The following is a 19,878-nucleotide window of genomic DNA, read 5'->3' on the forward strand; positions in this document are numbered from 1 at the left end:
CCAAGATGAGCCCCCAAATGGTTACAACACAGTAGTAAAACCCTCTGCTAATTAAACCAAACACTCATAAATGCTCACCTCACCTCATAATGTGTAAAAGTGACAGAGAACTACCCAAATTCCACTATTTAACAAAAATATCAATTTTATTTTTTAACACTAAAATTGACATTAAACAATATCTATTTACAACTCTAAGCCTCCTTTCTCTTAAGATATGTTATCTACCTCCCACTCTATAACAATACACTGATCCAATAAAGCCCCTATTAAGTTTACAGCAACATAATTTTCAAAACTAGACAGCGGCTGTTGTCTCCGGTGTCGATCTTCCTCTGTTTGTTGATCTCCCTGGGTCATCTTCTGTCTTCTGCTGCAAACATGTTTCATATGAAAAAGGTACCTTTGACAGAGAGTGTGGCGAATAGCAGTCTTTCAATGGCAGTTGGTGCTCATTCTGGCTAACTGTCCAAAATGCCTGCTTTTTATTTTATACCCCAAACATAGGATCATCTCATTGGTTCAATGTTGTCAAAACAATAAACATTCAAATTTTATTAGATTTTAGTATGTTAGGGCATAATTCAAACTGATTAGTTAAATTCTAACTGTTGTGAAAACAACTGAGATATATAGATTACAGCCAAATGTTACATCTTTCAATTTTCCAACACACTCTGTGACTGCTAGTCAATCACATGATAGGTGCTTGCCAGCTTTCAGCTTTCACTCTCTTAAAGGTACAGTACAAGTCTTCAACTTCATAACACTATGAAGTGTTATGTGTTGTGTGATTTTTAACTTTGTCCACCCCAGTCCAATACCGGCTCCTCCACATCCTTTTAATCAGTTCACTTTTTGAACATTCCTATTGAAACTGCTTCCACCATCCTATCCAGAAATGCATTCTGGATCACATCTAACTGAAATTTGCTTTTAATTCCTCCTATCCCCTCCTGATTTTTGTTTTGTCCATCATCTTTAAACCAGTGTCCTTTGGTGGTCAAGCTTTCTGCCACTGGAAGCAGGTTAAAGTTACACATTGCATGATTTATCAGACAGGATTCCTCTTGACCTTCTCTGCAACAAGAAAACAGTTTTCTTCACATAACTAAAGACCTTAATCTCTGATCCCATTCTAATAATGTTCCTCCACATCCCCTCCAAAACCTTGACAGCCTTCCTAAAATGTAGTGCCCAAGATTGAACACAAGACACCAAGACCATTTACTCTGCAGTCTTCTGTCTATTTTCCTTATTCCAGCGCAGATTCATATTCATCAAAAAGTATAGAAACAGTGAAACTGTTGCATTGCCGGTCCTTAGTGTTCTACAACACAACTAGCCTGATCTCTCATTGTCCTAATATTTCAGTCACTTTACAAATTCATATTTTACCCTGCTGCTTTTCTTTATGGCTACTGTATTTTACAACACTTTCTGGGTGTTACATTGCTCACTTTGATATGAAGTGGTTTCAGCTGTGGATATTGGGTATGGAATAAAATTGCAGATAGAGTGATAGAAGCAAAACATGTTTGTATCATTGGATATTACACTGGGGATGTTTGGTGGGGTGGAATGAGTAGGTGGTGTTGGTGTTGGGATCTCTCTGGATAGATAGACTAAGAGGCCTTTCCTTATCTGTAATTATATTGTAAAAAGTGGCAGTCAAGTTGAAGTCAGGCCATCACCTGACTCTTAAGATGATGCTGAGCAATGAGAGATCCCCACATATGGCATAACTCCAGTCCAGAATAATAGTGGTTTGTATGATATGCCCCTGGGCAATTTATAACCTTACTGTGCATTATTTTACACTGTACAAAATATATACATTATGTACCCAAATATTCTACATGTATCTGACAAAATGTGTAGGACTATGCACATATGTAAACAAATCTCTAAGCTGACACAGCAAAATTAAATTTGGAACCTACAAAATAATTTAGTTGATGTTGGCTGCACCTCATACAGGTTCCAAGTACAATCTGACTGTAGCAAAAAGATTGCATTTATATCAACAAAATTGTGACTACATTCACCACCTCAGCATGAACAGGGACAACAAAAAGAAATGCAAACTTAACCATGTTGCTTTGAAGTTTATTCAAGCTTTGCTTTAGCTAGTTATGAAGTGATATGATACCTGAAGTTGTGATGTATTGTATTAACTTATACCCACTGAGATGTTAGTATCTTCTTAGAATCATCTGACAGTTGTGATCAAAACTTATCATATTTTAAGGGTCATTCAGAATATTAATCAATAACTACAATAATGTTCTTTTGATATTTGGAAAAGTAAATTGCAGAACATATTAACCTGCTAATAGAGTAGTAACAACTGTAAGATGTATCAAGAACAAGCAGAAAGAACTTGCATACTTCTAGTCTCTTGTTCATCTTGTTCCTGCATCTAACACACCTAGGGTATTGCATTTGATAGGTAACATATGCATTACATATGCAACTGATTTGGCTCAAATTTCATATATAATTCAATGATTAAATCACAACTAAGTAGGTAAAGGAAATGTACCAAAGTCTCAGAAGAAAATCTGATTAAATGCAGCTGTATCATTTTTAATTACCCATTCTTGAGACAAAAGGATGGATTGCCTAATTTTTCAAGTTTTCAGACAAGTTCTGAATAAAAGTCCTGATGTTTGAGCATATTTAATGAAGTCTGAACTTTCAGTAATACTATATGCAGTTAGTGGCAGTTTTGGCAGACTGCATTTCTGATGTGGAGTCTTGCAAAGCCAGAAAGAAATTTGTAGAATCATCCTTATTGTGTTATACACTAAAAACTGTCTCAAGCTTCCATCTGCAACTGCCTAGAAGTGGAGACAAGAAGTTGTTATTGCTGAATTGAGATAGCTTGACTTTCCGTCAAGTTACGCAATACCAATTTTAATTTTCACAGCATAATGTCATTATCAAATTATTTGATTTCCCGTTATTAAAATGCCTACATTTTGTGAAAAAACAAAGTTCATTGGAAATGTAAAAGCATAATACAGTGGATGCAGAGAATCTGAAGTAATTAGAAAAAATGCTTAAAATACAGAATCTGTGGTGAGAGGAACAATGTTAACATTTTGAGTCTGTCAACTTTCAGTACAAGCAGAATCAAAAATCAATTCTGAACCCTGGAAAAATTGCACTTTGAAGATTGTGCGGGTGTTTTTTTTAGCCCTAACTTCATAATTATTGTTAAATGCATTCAGCTAATTTGTGGAATGCCAAACTTTTCTATTGTTGTAATCCAATTTTTATTTTTAAAAAGTCATTCATTCATCTTTTTGCACTTCTATCTCCAATCATTTATTTCACTATCTAAACATATACATTACAAGCAAAGAATATTAAATGAATCACAGAACAAAAGGAGGCCTTTCAGCCCATCATGTCTGCAATTGCTCTTCAAATGTGGACTTCACTTCGTCCCATTGCCCAAACGTCTTTCCATATTGTTCATTTTAAAAATAAAAATCCAACTCACCTTTGAATTCATCAATGTAAGTTGCCTGTGCCATATTTTCAGGCAACCCATTCTAGACACTGACTACCTGCTTTGTGATAAAGTTTTTCCTCCTGTTGGTTTTGTTACTTTTGCCAATTATTTAAACCTGTTCCCCATTGGTCTAGTTCTTTTCAATGAGTGGGATAGTTTCTCCTTGCCTACACTGTCCAGAACTCTCATGATTTGTAATACATTCATCAGATCTCCTCATACTGTTCTCACCTCTGAGGAAAACAGCCTTAACTTCTCCAAATTATCTACATGATTGCTTCCAGAGTAACAACTATAAGATATAGGAGCACAAAAAGGCCATTCAATCCATCAAAGCTGCCCTGTCATTTATTAAGATCATGGCTGATTTAATCATCTTCAACTTCACTTTCTTGTCGTTGCCCACAACCCGTGATTCCCTTACTGATCAAAAATCTGTCTATCTCAACCTTGAATATACTGAATGACTCAGCTCAATTGTCCTCTGTGGTAGAGAATTCCCCATTTACAACTCTCTGAGGAAGGAAATTCTCCTTCATCTGGTGTCTTAAATGTGTGAACTGTATTCTGAGTTTATGCCCTTTAGTTCTAGACTCTTCCATGACAGTAAACTACCTCTTCACATCTATCCTGTCAGCTCCACTAAGAATCTTGTATTTTTCAATAAAGATGCCCCTCATTCTCCTATATTCCAATGAGTTCAAGCCCAATCTTTTCAATGTCTCCTCATACGACAGTTCCTCCTTACCCAGGATCAATATAGTGAACCTTTTCAGGACTGTTTCTAATGCCAGGATATCTTTCTAGGTGAGGAACCCAAAACTGTTCACAGTATTCCAGCTGTGGTCTGACTACTGCCTTGTATAATTTCAGCAAAACTTGCTTACTTTTATAGTCCATTCCCTTTGATTCCATTTGCCTCCCTATTACCCACAAAATTTGGATGCTAGCCTTTTCTGATTCATGCATGAGGAGTCCCAAATCCCTCTGTTCTGTAGCTTTCTCCATTTAAAACAGCTCCTCTGTTTTTCCTACCAAACATCATATATTCCCACACTAAATTCCATTTGCCAAGGTTTTTGCCCACTCACTTAATGCCCAATCACTCTTCAGGCTCTTTGTCTCATCCTCACCATTTGCATTCCCACTTATTTTTGTGTCATCTACAGACATGGCTATAGTATATAAACCTAAGTCATTATTATATATTGGAAATGTATATTGTAAATAATTGTGGCCCCAGCACTGATCCCTGTGGCAACCACTATTTTCCCAGCCTCATCTTAAAAATGTAACCCTTATCCCAACTCTGTTTTCTGTTAGTTAACCAATTCTCTATCCATGCTAACATACTACCTCCAACACCATGAGTTCTTATCTTACTAAGTAGCCTAATTTGTAATACCTTATCAAGTGCCTTCTGAAAATCTAAATATATTACTGTTTCCCCTTTATCTATCCTACTTGTTATCTCCTGAAGTAACTCCATTAAATATATCAGGTCTGATTTCCCATTCACAAAGTTATGCTGACTCTATTTGATCATGTTAGGCCTATATGAATCTTTTGCTAATATATCCTTTGTAATAGATGAACATTTTCCCAATCTCAGACATTAAGCTAACTGGTCTGTCTCCCTCCCTTTTTAAAAATAAAGTGTAACATTGGCAACTTTTCAATCTTTTGGGACATTTCCAGAATCTAAGAATCCCCAAACAGTTACTACCAGTGCGTCCACAATCTGTGTAGCTACTGTTTTTAATATTCTAGGATGCATTCCATTAAGTCCAGGAACCTATTGGTCTTTAGTCCCATTAGTTTCCCCTAGCACTTTTTCTCTTGTGTAAGTTATTATATTTATTTCCTTTTCTCCTTTTCTGCCAGCTTAGTCAACTGAGCCAATCATGATGGTGAACATTGAAGTCCACCCGCCTGCCCCATCTGAAGTACATTCGGTGCCATTGCCACCCTCAGTATTTCCTCCAAGTGTTGTTCAACATGGAGGCATACTGATTCATCAGCTGAGGTGTTGTAATTTTGGTTTGTTTATTTAAGAAAGAATGTAAATGCATTGAAAGTAATTCACAACCCGTTTGATTCCAGAATCAGATTCGTAAGCCTTTTCTGAATGGCTTCCAATGCAAGTATATCTCTCCTTTAATAAGGAGACCAAAACTGTACTCAGTAATTCAGACCTGGTCTCAAGAATGCCTCATACTGTTATTACAGGATTTTTCTACTTTTATACAACATCCCCCTTGCACTAAAGGCCAACAATCCACTTGTGTGTTTATTACATTTTAATTACTGTAGCTCAGTACATCTTGAGATCAATTGCAGATTAATTGCCTTTGCTGAAAGAAGTTTTGCCTCTTGATTGTCAGAGGCTTGTAATTCTCAAGACTGAATCCAGATTATCAAGGTTGGAAGATGCCAGTGAAAATGACGTTCTTTCTCAAAAAATGTGGTACTTGTCTAGGAAATTATTTGTATATTGGGTTTCAATTTTTTATTTGCCAAAATATATATGAACTACAGTGCAACTATTATGTTTTGCTAAGTTGACATTTGTGTAGTTTACAAAGATATTAGGCACTAAGCCTGTGTAAAAGGTGGCCTCGTGCATGTCCCAGACTTTGCCTGCTCTATCATTGGCAGCATGTCTTGAGCTGCCTAGACTCCAAGCTTCAAAACTTAAACCTTTACAAGAAGGTGGGAAGAGAGTTGTAGTGGTTTTCTTTTGAGGTTTGTCCTGAACATCTCCGCAATGCAGGACTCTATGATCTCCAGGCTATTCCTCACGACGTACACTAAGATTAATGACAACTGCGCCTGAAGGACCATCAACTTGGTGAAATATGCTCTTTGATCTGCGCGAAAGTTGTTGGTCTTCCAATGCAAAAAGTTGACCTCAACTGAACGTTGTAAACTGGCACATTCCAAGGTCGAGGAGTATGTGTGAGGGATACATTCAAGCTTGGGGGAGCTCCTGCAAAGGCACAGTGGGAAAAGACAACTGTCTAAAGTCTTTATGCCAAAGTATAATGAGTGTCTGTTTAACTATCAGACCCTCTCAATGAACATAAATACTGTCCTGCATGAGTAAGAAATGCCTTTGGTTTTTGCAACTGCAGTGGATGTCAAATTCCAATGTTTGTTTGGTTTTGAAATGCAAAGATTGTACAGAATTGCTTTAATACCTGTGAATATAGACAAAGATTTTTTAAGAATAAAGTATATTTTTTGCATTAAAAAAATTCAACCTTGAATCACCCTGTCTCTCTATCCACATCTTCATTTTGCTGCCTTTCAAGCGTCCTCAGCCACTCAAAAACTGAAAGTGCTGGAGAGACTCAGGTTTGGCAGTATCTGTGGAGAGAAAGACTGAGTTAACATTGAGTCTAGTGACCCTTTGTCAGCAATCTTTGCTTTAACCTGAAGAGGCTTTTTAAAAATAATTTAGCTTAAAATTAAAACAACTGAGAACCAAAGACATAATTCGGTATTTCTGAATCTAATACTTGGCAAATTATCCAGTGTATCTGGTAGAATCCATAATTTGCAAATACAATATTATAATATAATAGAAAAAAGACAAAATAAATCTAACTGAATTGTTAATTTTTTAAAGGTTATTTTTATCAATAAAATCATCTTTAAAATAAGCTAATTTAAAATGTGCAAAATTATGCCAATGTTTTTAGCTATTAACTCTCACGATACATGAAGAAATGTTTCTAATAGCACATTGAAAATAATTTTTTGTCTCAGATAGTTTAGAAACCAAAGTAGTCACATCTGTTCATCAAATCAAAATAACTATGGTTTCATCAAACTTTTGAACGTTCGGGCACATTTTCTTTTCTAATCATGTGTTAAAATGACTTTAAACTGCTAGTGTTTTATCCCCATGATATAAGTTCATTTAATTCCTCTGATTTATTATTTTAGGCCTTTTTCATGTTAATACAATCCGATTGGGGACAAAATAGTTGGGAACCACCAATGAATCAGTTGCTGAGGAGATGTGTGCAACTGCACAGCTGCAGATTGCAGACCTTGGGACTAAATCTCTGGTCACCTGCTCTAATATCATCATCCTTGGCTTACTGTCAACTTTTATTTGACCTTTTTTTTAAGTATCTTCTGATGTTTTACTATGTTAGGGTATTTAATTTCAAGTTGTACTTCTTGTAATCCTTGTCCCAGTTATAGCACTCTGAGTCCCAAAGTTTTGAGTTCACGTCCCATTGCAGAGACTTGAATACACTGCCTAAATGAGCACTTCAGGGCTGTTATACTTCTGATGTGACATTAAATATGGCCCTCATCAGCGCTTTGACAGAAATGAAAGAAAGAGAAGGTGTAATCTATCTGATTCATACCTCAACCAATACCATTGTAAAAAATAATCAAATTATTATCAAGTCATTGATGCTTGTAAAACCCATTTACATGCAAAATATTGCTTAATTTTGTTGCATTGTGAAGCACTTGCAAATATTCTAATGCCATGAAAAACATTACATAAATACAAGCTTGTAAAGTTATATTAGACCACAATAAATAGTATTTACATAACATTGTAATATGTGGTGCACAACGCATGATGCAAAGTGGAATATGCTTGGAATAAGGAATATATACCTAAAAACTGTACTGTTACAATAGGACAAATATGTTGTATCAAGGCGAGAACATTGAAGGTACCTAATAGAGGTTTAGTTTTAGAAGTCTTATACAGAAAAAGTGAAGGAGCAGTAAGCAGTTCTTTGTTATACTTCTGAGGAAACTAAGTGGAGGAGGTGTTGGAAATTGTTAGCAGGCTTATTTTTAAACAGATCTCAAGAACAGTTGATTAAGTGGGCTCCCGTTTTGCCTAATACTATTTACTATGTACCTTAACAACAATTCATATTAAAACATGAGCAGTTCATATTAAAACATGATTAACAGATGGCAGGATAAAAGCTTAGTGAAACATTCTGCATTTACATAGCACTGTTCATGAATTCAGGATGTCATAAACCAAGGAAACAACAAACATGCTGACCAAGTTTCCCAAACTAAACTAGTCCTACTTGCCCACATTTGGCCCATATCTCTCTAAACCTTTCCTATTCATGTATCTATCCAGATGTCTTTTAAATGTTGTAACTGCATCTACCATTTCCTTTGGCAGTTCATTCCACATGTGAACCACCCTCTGTGTGAATTTTCTTTTTAGATTAGATTACTTACAGTGTGGAAACAGGCCCTTTGGGCCAACAAGTCCACACCGACCCGCCGAAGCGCAACCCACCCATACCCCTACATGTACCCCTTTTTACCTAACACTATGGGCAATTTAGCATGGGTAATTCACCTGACCTGCACATCTTTGGACTGTGGGAGGAAACCGGAGCACCCGGAGGAAACCCACGCAGACACGGGGAGAATGTGCAAACTCCACACAGTCAGTCGCCTGAGTCAGGAATTGAACCCGGTTCTCTGGCGCTGTGAGGCAGCAGTGCTAACCACTGTGCCAACGTGCCGCCCACTGTGCCACTGTGCTGCCCACCAGTTGCTCCTCAGCTCCTTTTTAAATGTTTCTCCTCTCATCCTAATAATATGCCCCCTAGTTTTGAACTCACCCATCATATGGAAAAGACCTTTGCTGTTCATTTGCTATACATTCATGTAGAACTCTGAGCTCAAAAACTGCATGAATTTATGTAAAACTCTGTTATCTCACTTTTTAGATTAGAATCAATCTAAACATCAGGTAATAGACAGAGAACACAGGGGGCTAACACCTTCAACATATTGTCTAGCTATCACCATTGTTAACAGCTAACCCGAGATGCAACTTTTAAAAAAAGGTTTTGTGATTTACACATGAAAGAAGTGAAACTATCACTGTATTCTAACAGATGAAAGGCTTAACAGACAATCAATTTTTCAATGTATAATTTCAGTTACATCACAAATTTTTGCTATAAATTCTGTGTTACGATCGAGCCCTCCACTATAACCTGATGAAGGAGCATCGCTCCGAAAGCTAGTGTGCTTCCAATTAAACCTGTTGGACTATAACCTGGTGTTGTGTGATTTTTAATTTTGTACACCCCAGTCCAACACCGGGATCTCCAAATCATGTTTGCTATTCATCTTATCCATGCCCCTTGTGATTTTATAAATCTCTATAAGGTCATCCTTTACACTTTTAAAGTGTAAATATTATTGGAATATAGGAAAACATGGCAGCCAATTTGCATTTGGAAAGGTTTCACTAACAAGAATATGTCTTGGTGGCGCTTGCTGAGGGGTAAAGTCTGCTGGGATATTCGAAGGACACTGCAGCTGTGGTGTATAGTCTTTTATGTCCACCAGAAAAGACAATCTGCCTCAGGTTAATGTCTCTTTTGAAAAACAGTAGATTTGATAGTGTAGCCTCCCCGTAATACTCCACCGCCCTTGCAATCTTTATTGTGACCTCCAATCTCTTGACTGAATTTAACCTGTCAGTGAGACAAGAGCACTACCACTGAACTAAAGTCAATACTTGCTCTGCATTCTCATCCTGTGATCTTGCACCATGCTGTGTGGTTTTTGTTTCTTGCCACACTTTTTGGTCCTCAGGTCAAATGGATATCAACGCCTCTTGACATTTAGTCCGGATTGTTCGATAACTCTCTTCTACTCTGTTCCTCCTTCTTCCACAGTAAACTGAACAAGCATGTCAGCGTCTCCATTATAGAACCTTTTTAAGCAAAACTTAACAATTGCTGTTTCAGCTAAAAACCACAGGTAACAAAAAGAAGACAAAATACAAATAAAACAAACAATATGAATGTAGATTTAAGAAAGTATAAATAGGTGCAAAAGCAAAAATCAAGTAGACTCTGGAATAAACTGTGAAATCCCTCGACCAACATATCATTACTTGGCTCAACTACCAAGTAAATTTAAGGAACAGGAAATGACATGCCTTAATGGGTCAACTTTGTCACACCCATATTAAATAGATTATGTTGCCATAAGGACACTGACATTTTTCTAAGGCCCCAGTAAACTTGTGCTAGCCCTCAGCAACTGGTGGAAATTCCTCACCTTATACTCCTCAAGCACAGCAAACCATAGCCCTCAGTACCAAGACTGAAAAGTCAGGAAACTTCCCATATCTCCAAACATATCTTGGCATAACATGCCCCATATAGTTGTATTTTCTATGAATGGCGGGCTGACTAACATTGGACCTACAGTCACTGGAGCAGATTGTCAGAAAGACCCACCTCAGTTAACCAAGACTTCAAAACAAGCAACAAAAACGCACCCCTCCCCTCCCACACACTTTCACTCCCTTCGACACATCCATGCCAGCTTAGTCCCTCAGGTCTCCTCAAACTCTCCCTTTCAAATTTAACCCTAATGCTTCTATCTACCACTCCCCATGACCCTTTATAACCCCTGTGCCAATCCATGTCTATTTTTAACAATCCTAAAAAACGTTTCATATCTCCAAAATGACCTCGTCCAAATTTGTCCCTGCATCTATCCAAAAAGACATGTTACATCCCAAAGAATTCAGGCCACATTAATTCTCCATCTGAAGGGTTTGGGTAGGGACTTTTGGAATTTGATCTCGAACACCATTTCTGCTAAGCTGGAGATCCTCTCCATCTTCATGAAAACCAAGGCCTTACAGCAGATCACACACATCTGGTGCATAACATCACTGCAAGCATGGTCCATCATATAGGGAATTCATTTGGCTAAATGAATTGGTTAATGAAAGATTTAACCCAAAAAGAGAAAAGGCACCATGAGAATAATAATGCATATGATATAGCAAGAAACTAAATGAAACAATATGCCCTTGTAACATTGAATTTGTGGATGTTAATTCTCAATTTTGAAAATTGAAGAATCTGTAAATACATGGAGGATAATATAATGGTATATTCTGGATGCAGGTTTGCTCACTGAGCTGGAAGGTTCATTTCCGAACGTTTTGTTACCCTATTAGGTAACATCTTCAGTGGGCTTCAGGCAAAGCACTGCTGCAAATTCCTGCCTTCTATTTATATGTTTAGGTTTCTTTGGGTTGGTAATGTCATTTCCTGTGGTGAAGTCACTTCCTGTGATTTTTCTCAGGGTGTGGTAGATGGGGTAAAACTCAATGTGTTTATTGATAGAGTTCTGGTTGGAATGCCATGCTTTTATGAATTCTTGTGCGCGTCTTTGTTTGGCTTGTCCTAGGATGGATGTGTTGTCCCAGTCAAAGTGGTGTCCTTCCTTATCTGTATGTAAGGATACTAGTGAGAGAGGGTCATGTTGTTTTGTGGCTAGTTGGTGTTCATGTATCCTGGTGGCTAGTTTTCTGGCCGTTTGTCCAATGTAGTGTTTGTTACAGTCCTTGCATGGTATTTTGTAAATGACATTAGTTTTGCTTGTTTTCTATATAGGGTCTTTCAAGTTCATTAGCTGATGTTTTAGTATGTTGGTGGGTTTGTGGGCTACCATGATGCCAAGGGGTCTGAGTGATCTGGCAATCATTTCTAAGATGTTTTTGTTGTAGGGGAGAGCGGCTAGGGTTTCTGGATGTGTTTTGTCTGATGGTTTGGGTTTGTTGCTGAGAAATTGGCAGACTGTGTTCATTGGGTACCCATTCTATTTGAATACAAGGGACAGGTGATTTTCCTCTGCTCTGTGTAGTTCCTCTGTGCTGCAGTGTATGTTGGTTCATTGAAATAATGTTCTGATGCAGCTTTGTCTGTGGATATTGGGATGATTGCTTCTGTGGTTCAATATTTGGTCCGTATGTGGTGTTTTCCTATAGATGCTGCTTTGAAGTTGCCCATTGGCTGGTCACTCTACTGTGACATCTAGGAATGGCAGTTTGTTGTTGTTTTCCTCCTCTTTAGTGAATTTTATACCAGTAAGGGTATTATTGATGATTTTGAAGGTTTCCTCTAATTTGTTTCATTTAGTGATGACAAAGATGTCATTCACGTAGCGGACCCAAAGTTTGGGTTGGATGGTTCGTAGAGCTGTTTGTTCAAGTCTCGGCATTACTGCCTCTGCTAAGAACCCTGATATCGGAGATCCCATGGGTGTTCCATGGGTTTGTCTGTAGGTTTGTTGTTGAAGGTGAAGTGTGTGGTATAGATCCACTAGCTTGATGATACTGTCCTTGTTGATGAAGTTAGTGGTGTTTCGTGTATGTGAGTTTGTGTCTTCGAATATTGTAGTCAGTGTTTCCTTGGCCAGGTTAATGTTGATTGAAGTAAACAGGGTTGTTACATCAAAGGAGACCATTATTTCATCCTCTTCTATCTTAGTGTCTTTGATCTTCAGGAATTCGTGTGTGGAGTGGATGGAGTGGTGTGAGTTGTCTACTCAGTGTTTTAGTCTTTGTGTAGCTCCTTGGCCAATCTGTAATTGGTGTTCCTGTTATCGAGACTATGGGTCTGAGGGGTGCTCCTGATTTGTGAATTTTGGGTAATCCGTAGAAGCGTGGTGTGTTGGATCCATCTGGTTTCATTTTTTGGAAGTCAGTCTTATGTATTTCTCCAGATTTCTGAAGTTTTTTGAGTAGGGCTGTAGTTCGGTTCTCTAGTTGTGAGGTCAGGTCTATCTCAATTTGTTGGTAAGTATTGGTATCTGTAAGTAGTGCATTCACTTTTTCAATGTAGTCTCTTTGATTTAGAATGACTGTCAAGTGTCCTTTGTCTGTAGGTAGGATAACAATGTTTTATTTTTTTTTAGTCTTTCCAGTGCTTTCCTTTCTTGTGTATTGAGTGTGTTTCCTTCCGGTTCTCTGCTTAATGTTGGTGCGACTGCCTGTCTGATGGTTTGCTGGGTTTCTTCTGTAAGTTGGTTGTCTTTTAGTGTTGTTTCTAATGCTGCTAAGAAATCTTTTTGTCCGCATCCTAGCAGTTGTAATTTAATTCTCTTACTAAGATGAATTTTTCAGTGTCTGTTAAGGGTCGGTCAGATACATTTTTTATCCATGCTTCTGTGTTGTCAGTGTTGTTACTTTGTGTAAGTTTTTGCCTAGTTTTTTTCATTTTCTGAGTTTGTCGTTGCCTAATATCTATGGCTTGTTGTACTGTGTCTGTCCATTCATGGTCTATTGCATGAGTGAGTAAAGATCTTTGGTGCAAAATTTCCCGGTTGTATTTACGGAGTCTGTTGTGGGCATCATTAATCATTTCTCTAAGCACTCTGCAGCTGTTTTGGTCTGCTATTCTTTTGGCTAGTGGGGTGTTAAGGGGAGGTTTGTATTTAAGGCACTTAGGTAGTATCTGTTTTCCTAGGCATTCATGCAGTAAGTACAGCTGTTCACGGGTGGCACTCTGTTGGATGGTATTCGTTTCCCATTTTTAGGCCATTTTAGCATATTGTGCCCATAGGTCTTAGTGAGTTTTGAGAAGATTTGTAGCTCAGGTTGAGGTTCTGGATGTAGGTTTGATCGCTGAACTGCAAGGTTCATTTCCAGATGTTTCGTCACCCTACTGGGTAACATCTTCAGTGGGCCTCAGGCAAAGCACTGCTGATAATTCCTGCTTTCTATTTATATGCTTGGGTTGCTGATGTCATTTCCTGCCATGAGGTCACTTCCTGTCCTTTTTCTCAGGGGGTGGGTAGGTGGGGTCTAACTTGATGTGTTTGTTGATAGAGTTCTGGTTAACACCACTCCATCCAATCATCATCAAGCTAGTGGACCTATGCCTTACCACACCCTTCACCTTCAACAACAAAACCTACAGACAAACCAATGGAACACCCATGGGATCTCCAATATCATGGTTCTTAGCAGAGGCAGTAATGCAGAGACTTGAACAAACAGCTCTGCTAACCATCCAACCCAAACTTTGGGTCCGTTACATGGATGACACTTTTGTCATCACTAAATTAAACAAATTAGAGGAAACCTTCAAGACCATCAATAATACCCTTACTGGCATAAAATTCACTAAAGAGGAGGAAAACAACAACAAACTGCCATTCCTAGATGTCACAGTAGAGCGAACAGCCAATGGGGAACTTCAAACCAGCATCTATAGGGAAACAACACATACGGACCAAGTATTGAACTACAGAAGCAATCATCCCAACACCCACAAATGAAGCTGCATTAGAACATTATTTCAATGAGCCAATACACAGAGGAACTACACAGAGCAGAGGAAAATCACCCTTCCCGTGTATTCAAAAAGAATGGTACGCAATGAACACAGTCTGCTGATTTCTCAGCAACTAACCCAAACAAGCAGATAAAACACATCCAGAAACCTTAGCCACTCTCCCCTACATCAAAGACATCTTAGAAATGACTGCAAGACCACTCAGACCCCATGGCATCGTGGTAGCCCACAAACCCACCAACACACTAAAACAGCAGCTAATGAACTTGAAAGACCCTATACAGACAACAGGCAAAACTAATGTCATTTACAAAATACCATGCAAGAACTGTAACAAACACTACATTGGACAAACGGCCAGAAAACTAGCCACCAGGATACATGAACACCAACTCGCCACAAAATGACATGATCCTCTTTCACTAGTATCCTTACATAGAGATAAGGAAGGACACCATTTCAACTGGGACAACACATCCATCCTAGGACAAACCAAACAAAGACATGCACAAGAATTCCTAGAAGCATGACATTCCAACCAGAACTCTATCAACAAACATAGAGACCCCATCCACCACACCTGAGAAAAAGCACAGGAAGTGACTTCACCACAGGAAATAACATCAGCACAGCAAATGACATTACCAACCCTAACATATAAATAGAAAGCAGGAATTTTCAGCATTGCTTCCCCTGAGGCCCACTGAAGATGTTACCTAGTAGGGTAACGAAATGTCTGGAAATGAACCTCGCAGCTCAGTGAGCACACCTACATCCAAAACCTCAACCTGAGCTACAAATCTTCTCAAAACTCGCATAACAATGGGTCACTACGTGTAGATGGTAACTTTGTGAGGTTGCCATTAAGGCATTTGAGGGACAGATGAGGAGAAGTTTTTGTTGTCACCAGATTTACTTTAAATATACCTAATTTGGGAGAAGTTGCTGCATTGACTGTCAACAGTGGAGAAAATATTACATCTGGCCGCTGAATATCCTGAAAAATGAAAGGAAACCCTTCACATACAGTTAATTTCTTTGAAATGTTGGAAAGCAAACTTAGTAAGCTGAATTATCAACTGATTTGGTTCTAGTTGATGAGAAACAATAGGAGTTGCTTTTTTGTCTTACAGCACCAAGAAATTGTTAACATCCACTAGAAGAGGTGAAGAGATCTAACATTTCATCCAACAAGAGAATGTCTGACAAGATAGGTGGCAGAGTGCCTTTGCCTATTTAGTCTGAGAAGAAAGCCTTAACCTACAACTTGTAACAACTGACAGGATGATAATGTTTCAATTCTCTTCTAACACAAGACAAGACATCTCTGTTCATAGCCTCATAACACCTTGAAGGGGAGTAACTAGAAATGGGAAACAGACATTTCAACAGGTCAGCAAAGAAAAACACTGAAGTATTAAATAAAAACTGAAAGAACTGTGGATGCTGTAAATCAGAGACAAAAATAGAAATTGCTGGAAAAGCTCGACACCTGTGAGAGAAATCAGAATTTCGGGTCTATCCTTCTGAGGAAGGTCACTCAACCCGAAACGTTAACTCTGATTTTTCTCCACAGATGCTTCCAGACCTGCTGAGCTTTTCCAGCAGTTTCTATTTCTGAATATTGAAGTATTGTTTAACATAAAAGGACTGCATTTTGAAAATTATACACATCTTTTGGGTTATCTTTATTTGAGGCTTACTTTTAATACAAATTCTATGTATATTGTGTATATTGTTTTGCACACTAAAGAGCCACTATTATTTGTAAAGGAAGACAATGTTTTGTGCATAATGCTCTTGTTTCTATACTTTGATTAACATGGATCTGAAAGGACATGTGTTTTGGTTTATGTAAGGGGATAGAGTTTGTTGTATAAAGCTTAATAAATCATAGTAAGTGCAGTCTCAAGCCCAGCCTATGTTACGGAAACCATTACTGAATATGAAAACCTTAGTCACACCGGAATAGGATGACATTGCTATGGAATATTGTTGACTGTGATTCAAAAATGCTACTGTGGTCTCCAGAGGATTAGGTACAGTGCTTATCTGTCCTGAATTTTCAGCAAATAAGATATTTAGTTAAATGTAACAGTGTGGGGCTAGGGAGAGACATTAAAATAATTAATACGCTTTTGACTTCAGTGATTAAAAGTTTTAAAATGAAAATGGTATACTATGAGCTGATCTCACCACAAAAAAATATACAGCCACCTTTCAGTGGTGCATTCAGACATAAGAATTACAATGAGGTATAGACCGTTCAACACTTTAAATCTGTTCTGCATTATATCATAGCTGATGTGATTGTGGCTCAAACTCCACTATCCTATCTGTCCCCAGGAACCTGACCCAGCTTTTACTTAGTTCTAGGAAATCACATTGTAAATTAGAAGTAAATGGAGACTTCTATCATGCTCCAAACCTGTGTGCCTAATGACCAAAGCAATAATGTGGTTGAATAGAACTTGTAAAAATACAAATAAATGTTAAACATTTTTCACACCAAGATCTAAGATTTTGTTATGGCAGTCCTTCCCTAACTAAACTAATATTCTTTTTAAATAAACTTAAGTAACAAACATAATGTTATACCAGACTCCAAAGGATCACATAAAAGTCCCGTTTCTTGTCTACAGTTAAAATAAGTGTTCAAAGCAAACCTGGAATTTAAAGCAAGTTAATTTCTTCATTGTACTGCCATGATTAATTTATAAGCCTGTGTTTCTAGTATAAGTCTTTCTTTTTGCTCTGAATCATTCACACTAGTTCTTAAAACTTCTGAATAGCTAATGAACTTCAATATTTGTTTGCTCTGAGCCCATAACCCTCATACTCTGGCTCTGCTGGGTTTGGAAGGGGTATATTTGGAGCTTCACAGTAAATCTAATTTGTGTAACATGTAACATTGGAGAGTTTAACATTCTGAATGGTGCTCAATCCTATTTCAATAGTAGGAAAAAGGTACTTGAGAAACACAGTCTTGCGAATTGATATCTTTTTCTGGTTAATTTCTAGCTAATCTTTACAATTGTTTTAGTGACCTGATCTAAATTACTTTTTGCAAAATGTAATGGACAGATCACATCTATGCAGTACAGTACCTCATACTTCAGGTATGGGGCTGCATAACAACTCTGTAAATAGTTTTTCCATTTGGCTTGGAATCAGTACAGCTTGAAAGGATTTGGAATGACACTTTTGTGGTATATGCTCAGAAAATAAGTCTGTTTGAAGCCAGAAAAGAGACTATATTAAATCAGCAACTCTTAAGATTGTGTTTCACCACACAGGAAGTGAACAGCTGTTTTCAAAGCTCAACATGTGTTGAAAGAGAGCTCAAGGAGGTGCATCTTTATTGGTTTTAAATATTGGGAATGGTAGAGTATGTAAACAACTATAATTATGTACTTCTGCATTGAATACATTACTCACTCAAATTATGTTAGAGAAATAATCTTTTTGTTCATAACCTGAACTTCAATCTGATAGACTGCATATTCATGTTCCTACTGAAGATGAAGTTCACTTGGCACCACAATGCACATTCCAGTAACTCACAATATTATGCAAGGATTTTTTAATGTAATTCCTGGCCCTCACTATTGTTAACATAGATGTTGGTGGGCAAATGGTTCAAAATAGGCAATAATGTATCAAGTGTTCTTTATAATCCCTGTCTGACACTGGCTTCCATTGATCTCAGTAGGACTGAACACAGTCAAAGGAGTATAACAAATATCTGATGTGATAACGTCTGGCTTATTGTTACTGCTGAGATTAAGTCAGCCTCATGTCTGATGTGACTGCCAAATACAAACAACTTTATCTCATACAGGAAGAAACCACTATGCAGAGCAACTTTCACCTCTATTTCGTGTTGGAGCAGTTTTTTTTAACCAGCTTTTTTCTAAACGGTCAAGGGATAAATCACCTGCAACATTATTAATCATTAGAGAAAGAGCAACTTTTTTTTAAAAAAGTCAAAGACTGGAGATTGTTTTAAAAATGAGGAAATACAATAATGAGAGAAAAAGCGATTGAAGATGTAGGTGTTGCTGATAGTGGAAGAACTGTAGCATAAAGAGAAAATGTAACACTTTTGTACTCTACAAGCATTAATTATACAGTATTCTAGACTGTTGAGAAGTGACACCCCAATTTTTAGTATCTGCCACAGCTGCCTCCATAGTGGTTTATGATTTTTTAAAATATTTATGATTGACTATGCTCACTTCTTACTGAACCTAAATTTTGGACATAAATATACCTTTAAAATGATGCTACACAACAATTTCAGACACTACTCTGTGGAAGAGTAGAGAACGTTCAAGACAATACCAATTATTATCATCTACCTGAAACATAAACCCTTTCTCTTTTCATTCATCTGCCTGGCCTATTGAGTATTTGTTTTTTTTTGCTGTTGTTTTCTCAGATTGATGAGATTGCTTCAAAAGAAATGTAACAAGGTTCCAGGTGTTAAGTGGTATAGGACATAAGTACCAAGAGGTAATGATGAGGCTGCTTAGAATATCAGCAAAAGTATTAAGAGCAGCATTGGTCTGTAAACAGTATAAGAAGGATATTGACATTTTCGATGGATGTTTCACAGATGCACTAACATGTAAAAATGTAAGTAAAGATTTGCAAAGTAAAAGCTGATTTTGTTATAAATGGTGCAGATTAAGGGACAATATTTATATATTGCATCTCAAAAACTACTTTGCAGTGTAATCACTCACCACCTTGGCTTGGAACTATATTTCTGTTCATTCACTGTCACTGAGTCAAAATCCTTACAGCAATTTGGATATGCTTACACCAAACAGACTGCAGTACTGAAAAGAGGCAAGTCATTACCACCTTCTCAAGGGCAAGTAATAGCATTAAACATTGGTCCTGCCTGCAAAGTCCTTGTCCCCTGAATAAATAAAAAGAGTAATTTAGATATTTTTACATCCATGACAAGGATATCGTGCTTGAAAAGAACGGGTGATCTTGGACCAATTGTTTTTTAAGGTTTCCACTATTGGAAGATTCTTTACTGTATCCCGAGGACTGTTGAAGACTATTTGACGGAGATTGAATGCAATGAATCCAGGATTGTGGTATCATATGATGCCTAGGAAAGTAGATGGAAAGCGAGCAGTGCCTTGATTATTTTTGGTCCAGCAAGGCCTATGTTCCTAAGGGTATAAGGGTAAAAGGAGAGGTCAA

At 37.6% G+C, this 19,878-nt stretch overlaps 1 pseudogene; it reads right to left on the bottom strand.

The window, feature by feature from the left end:
• Window positions 1-851: 851 nt before the first annotated feature.
• LOC148145951 (uncharacterized) overlaps window positions 852-19,878 on the bottom strand; it is a 39,458-nt pseudogene continuing 20,431 nt past the window's right edge.

The sequence above is a fragment of the Chiloscyllium plagiosum genome, unplaced genomic scaffold (assembly GCF_037043375.1).
Source record: "Chiloscyllium plagiosum isolate Xiang-an unplaced genomic scaffold, Cpla_swu_hap1 HiC_scaffold_22, whole genome shotgun sequence".
In the NCBI taxonomy this organism is placed as follows: domain Eukaryota; kingdom Metazoa; phylum Chordata; class Chondrichthyes; order Orectolobiformes; family Hemiscylliidae; genus Chiloscyllium; species Chiloscyllium plagiosum.